Source organism: Pelodiscus sinensis, chromosome 19, assembly GCF_052426305.1.
Source record: "Pelodiscus sinensis isolate ZL-2025 chromosome 19, ASM5242630v1, whole genome shotgun sequence".
NCBI lineage: Eukaryota > Metazoa > Chordata > Testudines > Trionychidae > Pelodiscus > Pelodiscus sinensis.
Genome location: NC_143070.1, coordinates 17,172,284 through 17,189,271, shown reverse-complemented (window position 1 = coordinate 17,189,271; position 16,988 = coordinate 17,172,284).

The window sequence follows — 16,988 nt, the reverse complement described above, 5'->3', positions numbered from 1 at the left end:
CTTCCCACTCCGTTCTCTGGGACCAGGGGGAATTTTCACTAGTTTCATTGAACAATCAGTTCAATAGGTTACGATGTTATCACAAACATGCACTGCCCATCCCGACAGTCTCATCCAATCGCATTAATGGCTCTAGTCTCTCCAGCCTAACCAGCATCTCTTCCTCCTTGTCAGTTCTGGGCTTTCATTGTCTGTCATCCCGCTGAGACACATGGGCACAGACAGACATAGCCCGGATCTGATATGTTTTGTTCTCTGCTTGTCTGGTGGTGAGCCTGGGCAAGGCAGAACTCAGCTTTCCCAAAGGTCCCCCCTGCTATACGTCTTTCAGTGGGCTTACAGCAAAATTAAGTGTCTCCCAAGCACAACTTAGCTTTTTGGGTCACTTGGCTTAAGAGCTGCATCACAATGCCAGTGGGAGGAGGGAAGAGGAGAGCTCCCGGCAGAAGTCGTAAGGACACCGCACATTTAGTGTTCTGGGGACACGTCTGTTTGAATTAATAAAAAATGAACATGAACCGAAAGGGGTTTCAGGACAAGCATCAGCCAGCAACTCAGGAGCCTCCTGCAACTGCAAATGTGAAACATGGAAGTAACATGGAAGAGTTGGTTGAATAAAATATCAGCCCTATTGTGTTTTTGTGTATGATTTAGTCCTTCCCATCCCTAACATGCTGCTTCAAGGTCTGCAGCTTAACACTGGTGATCATGTGCTATTTCCTAAATTAACAGAAGTCAGGTTATCTACCAGAATGACACACAAGGTGCTCTCTTAGCTGGTGTAAAATGCTACTCCCAGCTATAAATTACTATGTGTCATTGAGGAGATTTGCACTAGTGCTTGAGGCAATTAGAGAAGTAATACCAGTGGGAAACTTGATTTAAATCAACGCACCCAGCCTGACAAGCACCAGAATCCGACAGTGGGGATCTGCGTGTGCCAGAATTCACATTTACTGCAAGCTGGAGGGAGCCCCTTTGCCATTTGATCCCTTCCAACTTCTCCTGCCCACAGCTTTTTGACCACATCTCCAGGAAACCAGCAAGATGCGATTTCAGTCGCCTTTGCAATCGGCCTTTCAGTGACTTCTGGGGCCGGATGCTTTCTCCCATGTGCTTCGTGCCACATCAAAGGGCTGGGTATTGAATTTCCCAAGGGCTGTCTTCTGGGAATGGCTGAATCTTTAGCAATTTTCAGGGATGATGTTGAAAAGTCCTGAGCTCCGGTGTATTCCTTGGCTGTTTAGGAGAGACCATCCACCATTTCGTCTACCTGTTGGCGGAGACAGTGAGTGCAGATGGCATCTTCCGCCTGTGTGAAGGTAAGGAAACAGCTCTGGGCGTTCAGGCATCTGTGGGCAGTATGAGGCCTGAACACAGCTGCCCCAGTGTCTGTCTCTGTCTGAGGACAGTACTTAAGGGGGAAGAATGGTCTTGCTGGTCAATGTAAGAATGGGAGTCAGGAGATTTGAGCCACCAGGAGCAACTCTGTGCCTCACCTTCCCCACCTGTAAAATGGGTATAAGAACACAAAGGCTCTCAAGGGAGGCCGGCCAGAACTGAAAAGGACTAGTCAGTAGGAGGAGGAGAAGGATTCTTACCCTCTGTTACAAAATGTTCCACCACCTGCTCCCCTCCACTAGAGAGGTTGTAGGCCAGGGACCTTCACCCAGAGTTGGGTTCTCGTCTCCTAGGCCATCCCGTGCGGGCCCCCAGGAAACACCTTTCCCTGCCACCTCTGGAGCACTGAAGGTGGTACAAATGCAAAAAGGATTCGATTGAAGTTAGGAGCCGAAGCCCCTTTGCGGCTCTGTACCTAAATGCCAGAGTTACGGTTGCTGTCGTGTTCCCGTGGCAAAGGCCATTCGGAAGCAAAGGCTTCCCAGCCACCTGTGACAGCAGCTCTGTGAGGTTTCCAACCCATTTCCTCTTTCTTTCAGCTTTCCAGGAAGTGCCTTTAAGATCAGACAGGACCACAGCGATCGTCCTGAATGAACATTTTAAATGGCTGCAGAAGCTTACGAACCTCGTGTGGGGTGCGTTTTGATTAGGGAGCGGCACCGACACAGAAGGACTCTTCATCCTGCCACGGTACGTACAACAGAGGGGAGCAGCTCTTTGGAGCAGGGGCTGGGCCGTGGGCTGGGTATTCACAAAGGACATCAGCTCCCGTAGCAGAGTCCAGCCCAGTGACACCTGGGAAGACGTTCCGAGGCTCCCACAAAGCCAGGGCCCTGGGCAGCACAATGGGAGAGGGAAGCCGGTGCTGACCAACGCAGGGTCAGACACATGGAAAGCAGAAACGTGAATTATTCCTGTCTGTCTGAGATGGGGATGGGGGGAGGCTTAGTTGTTGGAGCAGTGGCAGTGGAGCCTAGTAGTTGGAGTGGTGGCGGTGGAGCCTAGAGGAGCTAAGAGCAGGAGCCAGAGCCAGGAGTCAAGTGCGGGCCTGGAACCGTCTAGGAGCAGGGCTGGGAGCTTAGCTGGACTGCGAGCCGGGCTGCGCTAGGACTAGGGACGAGGCTGGAGCAGGAGCAGGGCTGGAGCAGGCTGAGGCCTGGGCGGCCTGGCACCACTCTCAGGCAGAGGAAAGGGCCAAGCCATGAAGCGACACTGAGCAGACTGAGTTGCTGGTTCTCCTCGGAGGTGCCGATGCCTCTTCTGAGACTCACCAGCCCAGCTCGTGCCTCCTGCATTGGCTGGAACCTGACTCAGGGCAACTCAGCCCAGCGTGGGGCTTCCTCAGGCTTCAGTTCAGGGAGGAGTCGGCCCCTCGAGCCGGGCGACAGATTCACCCTCCCCTCTGAGGAAACCAGGCCCTGCTGTGGCGGCTTGACAAGGCCCTAATAGAGCCTGGGGCCACCCTGCACGGGGCCAAGCGCACTCCACAGCATTAGCCACGAGGGGAGCGAGGGGGTGGGGGGGAACCTGCCCTGCTCCAGAGTCTCCCCCTTGACAATTGTGCTCTTCTCATCTGTGCTCCTGCCCTTTCTCCTCTGGCAGACACCGGCTGAGCCCACCACGAGCCCGGCCTGGCCAGAAGACCAAGCAGCTGGGACACCAGGAGGATGCGGAAGAGGCAGAGCTGCACGTGACGGGGAACCAGCCGCGCAGAGGCCAGGAGCCGTTCCGCCCCCAGGCCAGAGGAAGCCGAGCCCCTCCCCAGCCCTGCGGTCTGGTCTCCAACGTTTGTCTGGCCCGTCACCCCAGGACACAGCTCACGAGTCACCATCAGACCCACCCATATCCGGCCCTTCCCACCGGCCTCTGCCCATCTGGGTGGGTTCTTCTCGTCGCCCATCGGCCTTCCCACAAACACCAGTGTGGGACCACGCTCCTGGGGGACTGGGACTGCGCGCGCTCTGGGGTCCGCGGTGGGGGGAGGGGTAAGGGTTGCGTCAACTTTGGGGTCCGCGGTGGGGGGAGGGGCTGGGGCTGTCCAGCGCTCTGGGACTGGGTGGGGAGCTGAGGCTGTCTGGCTGCTCTGGGGCTTGTGGGGATGCCAGGGAGCCAGGCAGCCTGGGGTTGGGGTGGGAGGGTAGAAATCTGGGGCTGGGCAGCCATCAGTGTGGGGAGGAGAGGGCAGGGCAGGGCCAGCAGCCTGGTGGGCATGGGGGGGCGGAGCCTCGGGAAGAAGGGGCGGGGCTGGGCTCTGCAGTCCCATGTGAGCCGTTCGCTCACTGCCCATGGCTCCCACTGCTCTACCAGTCGGGGTAGTGGCCCTGGAGAGAGGGGACTTGCCCAAGCACCAGAATTGCTGTGGTCAGGTGTTCTGACTCCTGTGACCCCTGCAAGAAACCCCCACAGAGCCCTCTGCCCACAGGGGCGGGTTTCACTCCCCCTTCGGGCCATCTCAGAATAGACACGGGCACCAATCAGAGCAGGCCAGGCCCGGAGACCTAGGCCAGAAGCCCTCGATCTCTGGAGCCGAACAACTCGCCGGTTGGCAGCATCGTCCCGGTGATCCCACGGCGACGCAGCGAGGAAGAGGTGGTCTCACTCCAAGAAGGTGTTTTTCAGGATTGGTGCCCGAGTCCCTTCTGCGATGAGCGAGGGGGTGAAACCCGAGGCAATTGGCAGAGGCCATGTGGGGACTTCTTGGAGGGGTCCTGGGACCCTCTTGCGGGTTTTCTCCCCATGGATCTGCCTCGGGAATGGATTTCACCCATTAGAGACAGTTGCAGGCCAGGACACATGTGGAATTGGGTAATGGGTCCCTTCTGAGGACTCCTCTGCCCGCCCCCCACCAGTCACGGTGGCCCCTGCCCTCAGGACCAATGAAGGCGGGGGGGGGGGGGCCGCACCAAATAGGGGAAGTGCCGTGGTGTGAGGATCTTCCCTCAAGAGGGTTCTGGGACCCCTCCAAGGAGTCTCCCCTCCGTCCTCTCCCTACCAGGGAAGGTCACCCCCCCCAAGGCCAGCTGAGAAGGGAAACATGCACCAGTCAGAGCAGCTAGTACCCGAAGGCCTAGGCCAGAAGCCCCCATCTCTGGAGCTGAGCGGCCGGCCGGCACCATCGCCCTGGACGTCCCAGCGCATCATTGCGGGAAGGAGCCCGTCTCGTTCCCAGAACTCAGCGCCTGGCCCGTCGGGCTGCACCTGCTCTGACTGGTGCACGTTTCCCTTCTGAGCTGGCCTGAGGGGGGTGACCCTCACTGGTTTGGAGGGGCTGGTGGGGAGATTCCTGGGAGGGGTCATAGGACCCTCTTGTGGGCTGGACCCCGCAACACGGCACTTCCCCCATTTGGTGCAGTCCCCTCCCTCGATGGTCCTAAGGGCAGGGGCCACCATGACTGGTGGAGGGCGGGCAGAGGAGTCCTCAGAGAGGTCCTATGACCCATTTCCAGAAGGACACTCTGCCGGGGACATCTGCCCCCCATCGGACTGACAACTCGCCAGCCTAACTGGGTAACAGCTGAGAGTTTGTCTAGTCGCTGGGGACAGACCCACAGTCACGGCACGCTCGTGAGTTCATGTTGCTGGCCCATCGGTCCATTGGTGAAACCCAGTCTTGGGGCGGCTCTACGGGGACACGTTCCCTCTCAGTTGTTACGTCCAGGTGCGGCAGGGGGCATAGGGCATGGGCAGTGGGCTGCGGTACATGTTCTGGATGGGGGCAGGCTCAGGGGCGCGGCTGGGGATGGAGCGTATGGGGTGCAGGCTGACGAGCAGAGAGGATTCCCCCCAGCCCTGGCTCATTGCAGAAGCTCAGGGCAGGTGAGAGTCACCTCTCCATGGTGGCAGCACCTGCCGTGAGAGTTGCTGGTGGGTACCTATTTCCCCCAGCGGTGGCAGATCTAGGCTGCGGGAGGGGGGCAGCAGAGGTGTCTCTCCCTGGCTGTGCCAGCTCTGCACTGGGGCAGCAGGGAGAGGCGCTATTGCCCCAGCCAGGCAGCTCCACTTTGGGGCTGCCGGGGAGAGGTGCTTTTTAGGGATGAATATCCCATTTCATGGGTTAATCCAGCTGTTCTCAAATGTTGTGATAGCGCAGCCCCCCTCTAAGTTGCTCACAACCCCTGTGTAAGTTTGAGAACCGCTGGGTTAACCGATGAAAGGGGCAGCCAGAGGATGCTGCAGCCCGGCTGGGCTGGACCGGCTCCCCCAGCTCCTGAGGCCGGGCTGGAGCATCTTCCCCCTCCCACACAGGCAGGGTTACTCCAGCCCCGCCGGGGCAGCACCTGCCTGTGTCGGGCCCCGCGGGGCTGAGCAGACCCCTGCCCACGGCGGCGGGGGGCTCCTCCAGGCTCCACTGGTTACCCAGAACCAGTGAGCAGCCCCCGCACATCCCGGTTCACTTCTCACCTCCCGGGAGCCTCTGCCCCATGTCGGCAGCCTTGGGGCTGGGAAGGGAAATCTCTGCTCTGCAGCCCTGAGCCCTGCGCGGGGATTCACAGGCAGCACATGGGGCTTGACAGGAGACGTTTCCAGTCCAGTCTGTTACAGTGGGCAGAGTGTGCGTGCACTAGGGATGTGAAAGTGCCAACGTAGAGGCGGTTACCTCCTGAGCCTCGGCTCATCGGTTAACGTGCACGGTAACAGGCAGCCCCCCCCCCCCCAGCACTGCCTCTGCATTAGAGGCACATGGGGGGCAGGTGGGGGCCGGTGCGTGCAGAGAGCCAGCTTTCAAGCCAGCTCCCCGTACACACCAGCTCCTGCCGGACCATTTTCCGCCATGCAAGGGTGCCTCTTTCACAGGCAGCAGCTCAGAGCAGGGGGCAGGTAGAAGCTAGTAGACCCGGGGTGCTGGTTTTTAAAGCAAGGCCCCGCATGTACCAGCTGTAGTGGAGCCGCCTGCCCCCCACCCTGCGCTGCTGCCTCCAGTCCAGAGGCAGCAGAGGGGAGGGGAAACCATGAGCTGCCTGCCCCCTGCATGTAACCGTGTAACTTAAGTACATGCATGTTCCCGTCCCTAGTGCATACACAGCGTGTGGCTCACAGAGCTTCTCCCTTGAGTGTGTTCGTTAACAAAGCCATTTTGTACTCAGACTGAATGTAAAAACTGTCCCTGTAAATGAGTCATCTGCTCGCCTGTCCAAATAAATCAATAAATCGATCTCTGCGGTCGTCCCTGGGTCGTTCTTGGTGCGTTCAATAGAAATTTGTGATTTTGGTGGAAATTGAGGTTTTGGCAACAACCATGTTCTGTCTCACGTGGACTTAAACATGGGAATGTAGAAACACGGGGGGGTGACAGACCAGGCCGTGTCTGGGCACAGCTGAGGGCGTCCGCTCAGGGCGAATTGCTCAAATTCAGGGCTCCTTACAGCCCCCAGACTGGTGACCTCTCCAAACAGGCCACAAACCAGTCACACAGAGCACTTCAGCTGCCTGCCTGAAGTTTCACGAGCAAAACCCCTCTGACACTCCAGCAGTATCCATGCCCCAGATGGCCCCGGGCCTCATACACAGGTGGGGGGTCCTAGCACCGAATCCCACCTACCCCGAACAAGTTCTGTCTGGTCCCAAGAAACCAGCGACAGATCCCTGGTCAATTTACCCTTTGGACCTTACCCACAAATCACGCTGAGCCAATCCTTTAGCATCTAACATCTAAAGGTTTATTATTACAATAAAGAAAAGCATGAGAGTAAGGTTGTTACAGGATAGTACGTTACATGCATCGAATCTCCCAGTTCTTGATGTAGGCTCTAGCAGAGATGTTACAGCTGCTGGTTTAAAAGTCCTTGTTGTGCATCCTAGGATCAGGATGGGTCCACAGTTCTTTCCAACCCTTCGATCCCTGCATTGTTGCCTCTGGGATGAAGTGCTGAGCTGAAGACCAAGATGGAGTCCGCCACATGGCCTATTTATCCCTCCTTCCTGGTCTCTTCTTGGCTACAGCAGGTCACCTGGCCCACAGCTTCTTCCTGTGTTTCCTGCTGGTAGCCCTTAGGTATGAGTCACCACTCCTTCTTTAGGTGTGTCCTTGGCCCATTGAGTGCCATTTTCCCACAGGGCCTCGCTGATTAGCATGTCCATAGGCCGGGCTCTGCCCACTGCTCAACCACATGCAGAGAAATATTCAGTATCTACACAGATTACAGACTCCTAACTACACACACAGACATTATACAATCACATGACTAGCGTACACAGGATTAGCAGACAGTGAGCTTCTATTCAACACCCCACATGGCCCCCTTTTATACCATTTTTGGGGCCAACACCCCCACCTATGGGTGCATCAGTGATCTGGCTGCTCCCCTCAAAATCCAGTAACGTGACAGGGGGTCTCTCTCCTCAGCTAGCCAGACCCAAGGACACGAGTTAGCTAGAGGTGTCTCTGCGTCGCTATTGGTGAGACTGAGCAGAGGTGACCGTGTGAGGGTTTCGATCGCCCACGCAGACGGTGTAGTTCGTAGCTATTGTCTAGTGATTTTCACTCTTTCACTGCGTTTAGGGAAATAGTAAATTCAGTATCTTCAGGGCCTTGTATTTAGTGGGAAATAGTGAGAATAGATTCCTACTAGAAACCCAGCTGGGGGACTCAGTGTGACACTCGGCTTCCCTCTGCCATGAGGAGGCCTTTCCCCGTGGCCGTATTGGGAGGCCTGAGGTAGCTCAGTCGGGCCCATGTTAGACTGAAGATCTAAAGGTCCCTGCTTCAGTCCCAGGGCTTGGCTGGGCTCTGTGTCCCCTGACCTTCTAGAGCTGGGCTCTTAACAGCATCACAGCTGTGCCCCTGGTCTGCGGAGAACTTCAGCAGCTCCTTGGACGCGCCTTGCCTGCCCTGCTACTCCCCCTAGGGCCCAGCATGCCCTGCCTGCCTCCCCCTGCCCTGCCGGAATTAAACCAGCTACCTAAGGATAACTTGCTGAGCCCCCGCTACAGTCCTCCGCTCTGCCAGCTGAGCTATCGAAGGTCAAGTGCTGGCTCTGTCTCCGCTGCTTTGCCCTTAAGAACGGAGGCAGGAGTTAGGAAGAGGCAGCAGTATCTGAGAGCCCTGTGTTGGGACACAGAGTGCTGGGTTCTGGGGCTAGAGATACCTGCCCCTCCCCTCGAAAGGGGGCTGCCCAGATCGTGGCACGGCCAAGTCATGAAGAAAACTCTGCTGCATTTGGTGCCTGGGGCCCGTCTCCTGACAGGCTACAGACCATCATAGAGGGTGCATCAGCTGAGCAAGCCTGAAGCAACCTGCTGGTGGCGCTGCCTTGGGGAGCGAACCCCATTGCAGGGCCTGAGCCCTGTCTAGCCATCCCCTCTGAACAAGGCTCAGCAGCTCAGCCGCTCTCTCAGCTCTCTCAGCCCAAGGGGGAGCTGGCAGGTGCTAGGGTGTCTAAAGTAGTCATTCGAACTTGCAAATGAAGCCTGGGAATTAAAATATCCTGGACTCTATTTGCATGTTCCCCGGTGCTGTCATTTTTAAATGCCCGGTAGTTCGAACTCCCTGCCCGCGGTGACACGTGGCACGGGCTAGGTAGTTCAAATTAAAGCTCCGAATTCAAACTATCATTACTCCTCATTGCAGGAGGAGTAACAGTAGTTTGAATTAGGAGCTTTAATTTAAGACACTTTCCTTCGAGCTGAACCAGCCACCTAAGGATAACGTGGCGAGGTCCTAGGCCAGCCCTCCGCTCTGCCAGCTGAGCTATCGAAGGGCAGCTGTGGGTCTGGCATCTGCTGCTTTCCCCTTAATCATAGTGGAAGGAGTTGGGAAGAGGCATCATGGTGTTGGGACAGAGACTGGTGGGGGTCCTGGGTCGTGCAATACCATGAGATACCTGCCCTTCCCCGCGAATGGGGGCGCCTAGATGGTAGCACAGCCCCGTCATACAGAAGACTCTGTGGCACCAACAGCAGAGAGTGTCTTAGCTGAGCAAACCAATTCCTGAGGCAACCAGCAGGTGGCGCTGCCCTGGCCAGTGAATCCCCTTGTGCCTGAGCCCTTTCTGGCCAATCTCCACTAAGCAAGACCCAGCGGCTCTGTCAGTTCATCGGGGGCTCTGGTACTTGCTGGAGACGTGCATGAGCAGCAACGCGGTACCAAAGTGAGTGGGGCACCGTGCAGCTCCCGCCAGACTCCAGCCCTCCATTCCCTTGCGGCAGACGGGGGAGACTCCGAACAAGACGAGCCCGACAAGCAGGAATTCTTTGCAAGCAGATATAATTATTTATTTAGTTGCCGCATGGTAGGCCCAGCCCCATCTATAGCAACACTGCAGCTGTACCCGGAGTTCCCAGAGTCCTTCATTCTTTCAGTAGGGGGACGCAGGAGTCAGGCAGGGGGTTGGAGGTGTGTGGGGAGGGGCTCAGTGCAGAGAGCTGGGTGTGTTCGGAGCTCAGGGCAGGTTGGGAGGGGTGCAAGATACAGGGCAGGGAGTGGAGTGAGGAGTCAGGGCAGGTGCTGGGAGATCAGGGCAGGGGGTGAGGGATGGAGGTTTCAAGGAAGAGCTCTGGGAGATCTTTGGGGCTAAGCGATGGGGGGGGGGATGCAGCCATCAGAGCAGGAGCTAGAGGGCTTAGGGCAGGGAGCTGGGAGGTTGTAGGGACTTAATGGGGCTGCCCACAGCAGCGAAGGTGAAGCTGCTCCAATGGCTCTCAGGGGGTTGCGATGGGGAGGGCTGTGCTGCTCACTCCCTGGTAGAAGCAGCTGACTAGACAGTGCAGCCCCAGCCCCCAGGGGGAGCCACTGAGGCAGATGCTGCCCCCTGGGGGCAGAAACAGAAGCTGCTGGGCCGCTGGGGTAGCTGCTTCTCGCCGCCCTGGGCTGGCTGGGTAGCTGAAGCAGCCGTTGACGGGGCAACCTTGGAATTCTGGGGGAGGGGGGAGGCTGCAGCTGCTCCCCACGTGCCTTCTTCTGCATGGGCCTCTTGCAGCTTCTGCTCCTCCCCCAGGTCCTGATCCCACCACTACGGCCTTTATATAGTGATTGTTCATCCAGCCTCAGCCAATCACCTTCCACCCGCACCTCCTTTCAAAGTTGTATTGTAAAATGTAATTGAAAGTGTAACACATTTCAAACACTGAGGGTACGTCTACACTAGCTTGTTAGTTCGACCTAGGTAGGCAAATGAGGGAACGGAGTAGGTAATTAGAACTATCATTACTCCTCGTGGATCTCTAATTTGAACTACCTACTCCGTGCTGCAACATACCCTGAGACACCATCTTTTCAATTCTCCTGGGGTGTGTCTAGACTACATGCCTCCTTCGACGGAGGCATGTAGATTAGCCAGATCGGAAGAGGGAAATGAAGCCGCGATTAAAATAATCGCGGCTTCATTTAAATTTAAATGGCTGCCCCGATCTGCCGATCAGCTGTTTGTCGGCAGATCGGGGGAGTCTGGACGCGATGCCCCGACAAAGAAGCCTTTCTTCATCGACACAGGTAAGCCTCGTGAAACCAGGCTTACCTGTGTCGATGAAGAAAGGCTTCTTTGTCGGGGCATCGCGTCCAGACTCCCCCGATCTGCCGACAAACAGCTGATCGGCAGATCGGGGCAGCCATTTAAATTTAAATGAAGCCGCGATTATTTTAATCGCGGCTTCATTTCCCTCTTCCGATCTGGCTAATCTACATGCCTCCGTCGAAGGAGGCATGTAGTCTAGACACACCCCTGGTGACCGGCAGAGTTGGGAGCCTCGACTCTTTCCCCTCACAGCCACGTACAACTGCCTGGTGTCCTGAGAACCTCCCTGGTACCGTCCCTCAGCAGGCAGAAAATAGAAAAGGCCCTGGAAACTTCTCCATGTTGTCCTCAGTTGTACTCCTTGCTTCTGGAGGATCTTTGCTACAAACTGAAGCTCCAAGCAAAGGACTGAATGATCCATCCAACCTCCATATGTGCTCCAGAGACGTGACTTAAGGCAGCAGTTTATTCTATCACTCCTACCAGCCAGAAACCAAGACATTGTAAACATTGTGTTTACTTGAGTCCTTTAACTAGTTTAACTCTTTCTTTCTTTCTTTCTTTCTTTCTTTCTTTCTTTCTTTCTTTCTTTCTTTCTTTCTTTCTTTCTTTCTTTCTTTCTTTCTTTCTTTCTTTCTTTCTTTCTTTCTTTCTTTCTTTCTTTCTTTCTTTCTTCAAATAAAGCTTTGGAGTTTAGGGTTGAAAGGAGTGGCACACAGTGATTTTTGTCTAGGTTTTGAGTTATAAAATGAGCTGAGAATGTGATGGATCCTTTTGGGATGGTGTGGAGGAGGGGCTCCCTGTTCCTCCTCCTTCCTCCTGACTTGTCCAGGTCTAGCGTCCTGCCAGCCGTCCCCTCTAGGGCGTATGTACAGTCTCTCCTGTTCGGGTGGCAGTTTATGTGCTGCCTCCACAGCAGTTAATGCCAGTGGTTCCCTGCCAACCATGGGTGGGGGTAGGGGGACCCAGTCCCGTCCTCTCTTATGGGTCCCAGCCCAGGGCCCTAAGGACAGGTATGGCTAGCACCCTGTCCGTTGGTAGGGCTCCAGCCGCAATGCACCAGCCCGCCGGCTGATGGTACGCAAGCCCTGCCTTGGGCTACTTTCTACCCCTATGGGTTTCTGACAATCGCCCACAGTGTCCTCCTACCCCCCCCCTCCGCCCCCAGGCGTCTGTCCAACCACGCTAGGGCTCCCTGGGACTCCTCAAAACCCTTGCCTCCTCCACCTCCGCTCCTCTCCATCCTCTCCTAACCGGTTCCCACTCCAATCCTCGGCTGCCCCCTATGCTGGTGTCTGCCTCCCTTTTAAACTCCCGTGCTGGGATGCGCCACGCCAGCCCCTCCCCCGGCATATGCCCCTGGGCCCACCCCTAGGCACCGCTCCCCCCAGGATGTGCCATTCAGCCTCATGAGTTGAAACCATCTTCCCTCCTCTTGCTTGGAGAAATTTCCTACTGGAATCCAGGCCAACTCTTCTGCTCAAATCCCTGTTAGCCAGTCAGCTAACTGGTCAACCAAGCACTCAGTGAAATATACAGATTAAAAACACACTAGTAGGATGGAGGCCTTAGCACTCCTCTCTGGGATACAGAAAGTAAATAACAAAGTGCGATTTGCTCCTTCGCCTTCCAAAAGAACTAGGTGCCACCCAATTCAATAACTATGTAGCAGGTTTCAGATAAACAATAGGAGGTATTTCTTCATGCAGTGCATGGTCAGCTTGTGGAACTCCTTGCTAGAGGACGTTGTGAAGACCAGGGGTTCAACAGGGTTCTGAAAAGACCCAGATACATACATGGAGGACAGGCCCATGCGTGGCTGTTAGCCAGGATGGGTAGGAATGGTGTCCCCAGCCTCTGTTTGTCAGAAGCTGGGATTGGCAACGCAATGATTCCCTGTCCCGTTCATCCCCTCTGGGGCACCTGGAATCGGCCATTGTGGGCAGACAGGATACTGGGCTAGATGGACCTTTGCTCTGACCTGGTGTGGCCGTTCTTATGTACCAAGCGCTGAGACGAGCAAAACAGAAACGAGTCTCCTGTCAATCACTGCACTGAAGGGAGGGTTGGAAAATCGCACTTGTTCAGACAATTTAACTAAAGCAGGTTGGCTAAAACCAAACACAATTAAAAAAGAGGTGATTGCGTTTCCTTCCCAGGATCTCCTTTCTACAATTAGCATTTGCCCAGGTTCCCTGATGGAGGGGTAACAAAGAGCAACAGTTACCCCTGGCCCTGGGGGTTGGTGGGAAGTGCCAGCTGTGCCCTAGGCCACAGCAGCATCTGATCCTTTCCCCAAGCCCCCCCCACCCTGCCTCTTTCTGCCGCCTCCTCCCGCTCCCTCCTCTGAATATTCCCCATCAGCCCTCGCCCCAGAGCCTCCTGCACGCCAGGAAGAAGCTGATTGTGCTGAGGTGGGGAGCTCTGGGAGGGAGGGGGGGAGTTAACCGGCAGGGCCAATGGGGGTGCGAGGCTCGGGGGGTGGGAGAGGAGCTCGGTGCAGGACTCACTCAATTTTCCCCTCCGTGCTCTTCTGTCAGAGAAAGGGCTCGGCAGAGCCAGGGCCTGGAAGGTGAAAGGAGCCTAATTTTCCATGAGAAATAAGGGCCAATGTGCCACTGTGAGGACGATTCACCACAGAGCCAATGGCCCCAGGGCAGCGGGGGAGTCTCCACGTGGCGATGGGTCTATGCCGACGAGAGGCCTTGTTGGAACGCGTCTGGGCACAACCGGCGACTGGGCTGGACGGGGCCTGTGGGACGCAGAGTCAGATTAGAGGCTCTAACGCTCTCTGGCCAGGAAGTCCAGTGCGGGAGGCAGAGCTGAGTGCTGTGTGGGGAGCAGCTTCTGAGGTGCGACTGTGCAGCCGGCTGACTTCCTAGGAGGAACAGGCATTGAGAGGGGGGAGCACAGGGAATGGCTCAAACATCCCGAGGGGTGGCCAGAGGCAGGACACTCGCCCTGCAGCGTGGGGGGAGGGGGCAGCCGTGACATCACACAGGCCTTTGGCAGGCCCTCCCCATATTAGGCAAAGATGGTGGGGAGGTGGTGACCTCACTGAGAGATGGTGACATCAGCCAGGCACAAGAGGGGCAAGGCCGGGATGACCTCGCAGACCCCTGTGGCACTTGCTAAGGCAAGTCTCTGTCTCGCGATGTCTCTCTGAGGACTCAGAGCTTCCTGGTTCCTGCACGTGAGCCCCTGGAGGAACCTCTGTCGAGCTTTCTCCTCCTTCTCCTGATTTGCCTACAGCCCAGACATCCCTGCAGAGAAGGTAAGAGCCTCCGAGGGGGTGGGAACTGCTCAGTCTGATCCACCTGGTCCCGGCTGGATTCTCGGCACGGAACACTGGGTGAAAGGGTCGGAATTTTATTCCCCATCTGGGGCTTTGTCCCTTAGAACCACTGGGGCCGTGGGGGTTTCTCCTGTTTGGTTTCTCTTTCCTTTCCGTCCCGCCCGCATTTCTCTTCTTTTCTTGCCTCATTTGTCCTCGTCTGCTCCCCTCCCCACATCGGGAGCTGGTCTCCTGGGAGGTCCAACCAAAAAGGTGGGGCAGAAATAGTGCTCTGACGGGGATCGCCCCCGTGATGTGGGCCATGCTTTGGGCTCTTTGGTGAGAATGTTCTGCCCCCCCTCCCTCAGTCTCTCCCCTGATTGGCAGGACAGGGGCATTGACGGGGAGGAGTCTCAGGTCCTTGTCTGTGTGCAAGACTGAGCCAGTAAGTCAGACCCACCGAGGTGTTTCGCTACGGTTGGAGCTTCCCTGCGTTTGCTGTCTTGGGGCTTTTCCTCATACCATATACGCCAAAGGAATACAATGAAAAAAAGTGAACACATTATTAACCTGACAAATCAGATTAAGTACAGAAGGTGGGGTGAGGGAGAGGTAGGGAGGGAATAGCTGTTTATGAGTTAATGAATGGCTAATCAGGGGCTGATGAGTGGGGAAGCTATCATTGTAATGGGCAAGGGAATTAGCATCTTTGTATCTTTGGAACATCGCTTATTTGAGTGCAGGGAGCTGTGTAAATACTCCCTAAGGTGCTGCGGGACAAAGTTACTGACTAACAAGGCTGCCCCTCTGAAACTAGTTCAGTGACATCCTTTGGAAGCGCTTCCCAGTCTGCTGTTGCTGTCAATGATGTGCTAAATGGGAGGGAGGGAGATGCTCTCTTATAACCTCAGCCTCTGATTGCCCCTCCCCTTCTCCTGCCAGGGCAGAGCCCAGCAAGGGCCCGGCCCCGCCCACTTCTCTGCACAGGTGCAGAAATGACAGTTCTCTGGAGACTTCCAGCAGGCTCCTGATTTCTTTGAGTCACCCCCCTCCCTTCCTGCCAGCTGCACTACAGGGGTAGGACCAGGCAATGGGGAGCATCTCTGAGTCATGAGCTCTAGCTGCTCCTTATCGAGTGAGGCTGAGTCTAGGCTGCAAGTTTTTGCAGCAGAGAGTATGCTTTGTGATGTCATTAGCATATTTTGTACTGATGCTATTTGCATAAGGGGTTTTTGTGCAAAAAAGAACAGCGTCGCCACTTCTGTTTTTTGCCAAAAAGCTGTTTTGCACAAGATCCGGAGAGGCATAAAGATCTTGTGCAAAAAGGAGGTTTTGAGCAAAACAGAAACAACTACAAAAACCCCCTTGCGCAAAAAACATCAGTCCCTCATTAGCATACTCTCTGCTGCAAAAACCTCTCAGTGTAGAGAAGCCCGAGAGAAGTAAAAGCAGCAGCAGAAGAAGAACAGAAGCAGCAGCAGAAGAATCAAAAGAGGAAGAAACAGAAGAAGTAACAGCAACAGAAGATACAGCAGAAAGAGGAACAACAGAAAAAGAAGCTGCAGTAGCACAAACAAAAGAAGAAGAAGCATGAAAAAAGTAGGGACAGAAGAAGTAGTAGAAAAAGAATAGTAGAAGAAACAGGAGGTAATAGCAGCTGAAGAAGAAAAATTAAAAGAAGCAGCAGTGGCACAAGAAGAAAAGTAGCAGCAGCAGGAGAAAAAGCAGAAGAAGGAGGAACAGAAAAAGCATCAGTAGCAGAAGAATCAGTAGCAGATTAAAAGGAAGCAGAAACAAGAAAGAAACAGCCACAGAAGCAGCAGCAGCAGCAGAAGAGACAGCAGCAGATTAAAGCAGAAGTGGCAGCAGCAGCAGCAGCAATAGTAGAAGAAGCAACAGAAAAGGATGGAGCAGCAGAAGCAGATGAAGCAGCAGGAGAAATATCAGAAGAAGAAGTGGCAGAAATAGAAAAGTAGCAGCAGCAGAAAAGCAGCAGCAGTAGAAGATGCAGCGGAAGAAGAAACAGCAGAACAAACAGAAGAAGCAGCCTGAAAAGAAGTGGGGCAGGGAAAGTTGCAGGAACAGAAGCTGATGAAGCAGCAGCAGCAGCAGCAGAAACAGTAGGAGAAGTAGCAGAAGAAAAGAGGCAGGAGGAGAAGAAAAAATAGTAGCAGAAGCAGAAACAGAAGCACAGGAGAAGAGCAGAAGAAAGAGGTGGTAGCAGCTACAGCAGTAGAAGAAACTCAGCAGAAGCAGCCGTGGCAGAAGAAGAAAACTAGCAGCAGAATAAGTAGTAGCAACAAAGGAAGCAGGCGCAAAAGTAGCAGCAGAAGAATCAACAAAAGAAACAGCAGGGCTGTGTCTACATTGGCATCCTTTTCCGGAAAAGGGATGCTAATGAGACAAGTCGGAATTGCAAATGCCGTGGGGGATTTAAATATCCCCCAGGGCATTTGCATGAACATGGCTGCTGCTTTTTTCTGGCTTGGGGTTTTTCCGAAGAAAAGTGCCAGTCTAGACTTAAGCAGCAGAAAGAACAGAAGAAGGAGAAACAGAAAAACAAGTAGAAGCAGAAGAAGCAGAAACAGCAGCAGCGGCGGAAGAAGAAGTAGCATCAGAAGCAGATGAAGTAGCAGCAGCAGCAGATGAAAAGAGAAATCAAAAGCAGCAGAAGCCATCAACAGAAGAACAAAACAAAGAAAAAAAAGCAAGTAGTAGCTACAGCAGAAGAAAGAGCAGCAGCAGCAGGAGAAGTAGCAGCGGAAGAAGAAACAGCAGCACAAACAGAAGAAGAAGCCCGAAAACAAGTATGGGCAGGGAAAGGTGCAGCAACAGAAGCTGACGAAACAGCAGCCAGAACTACT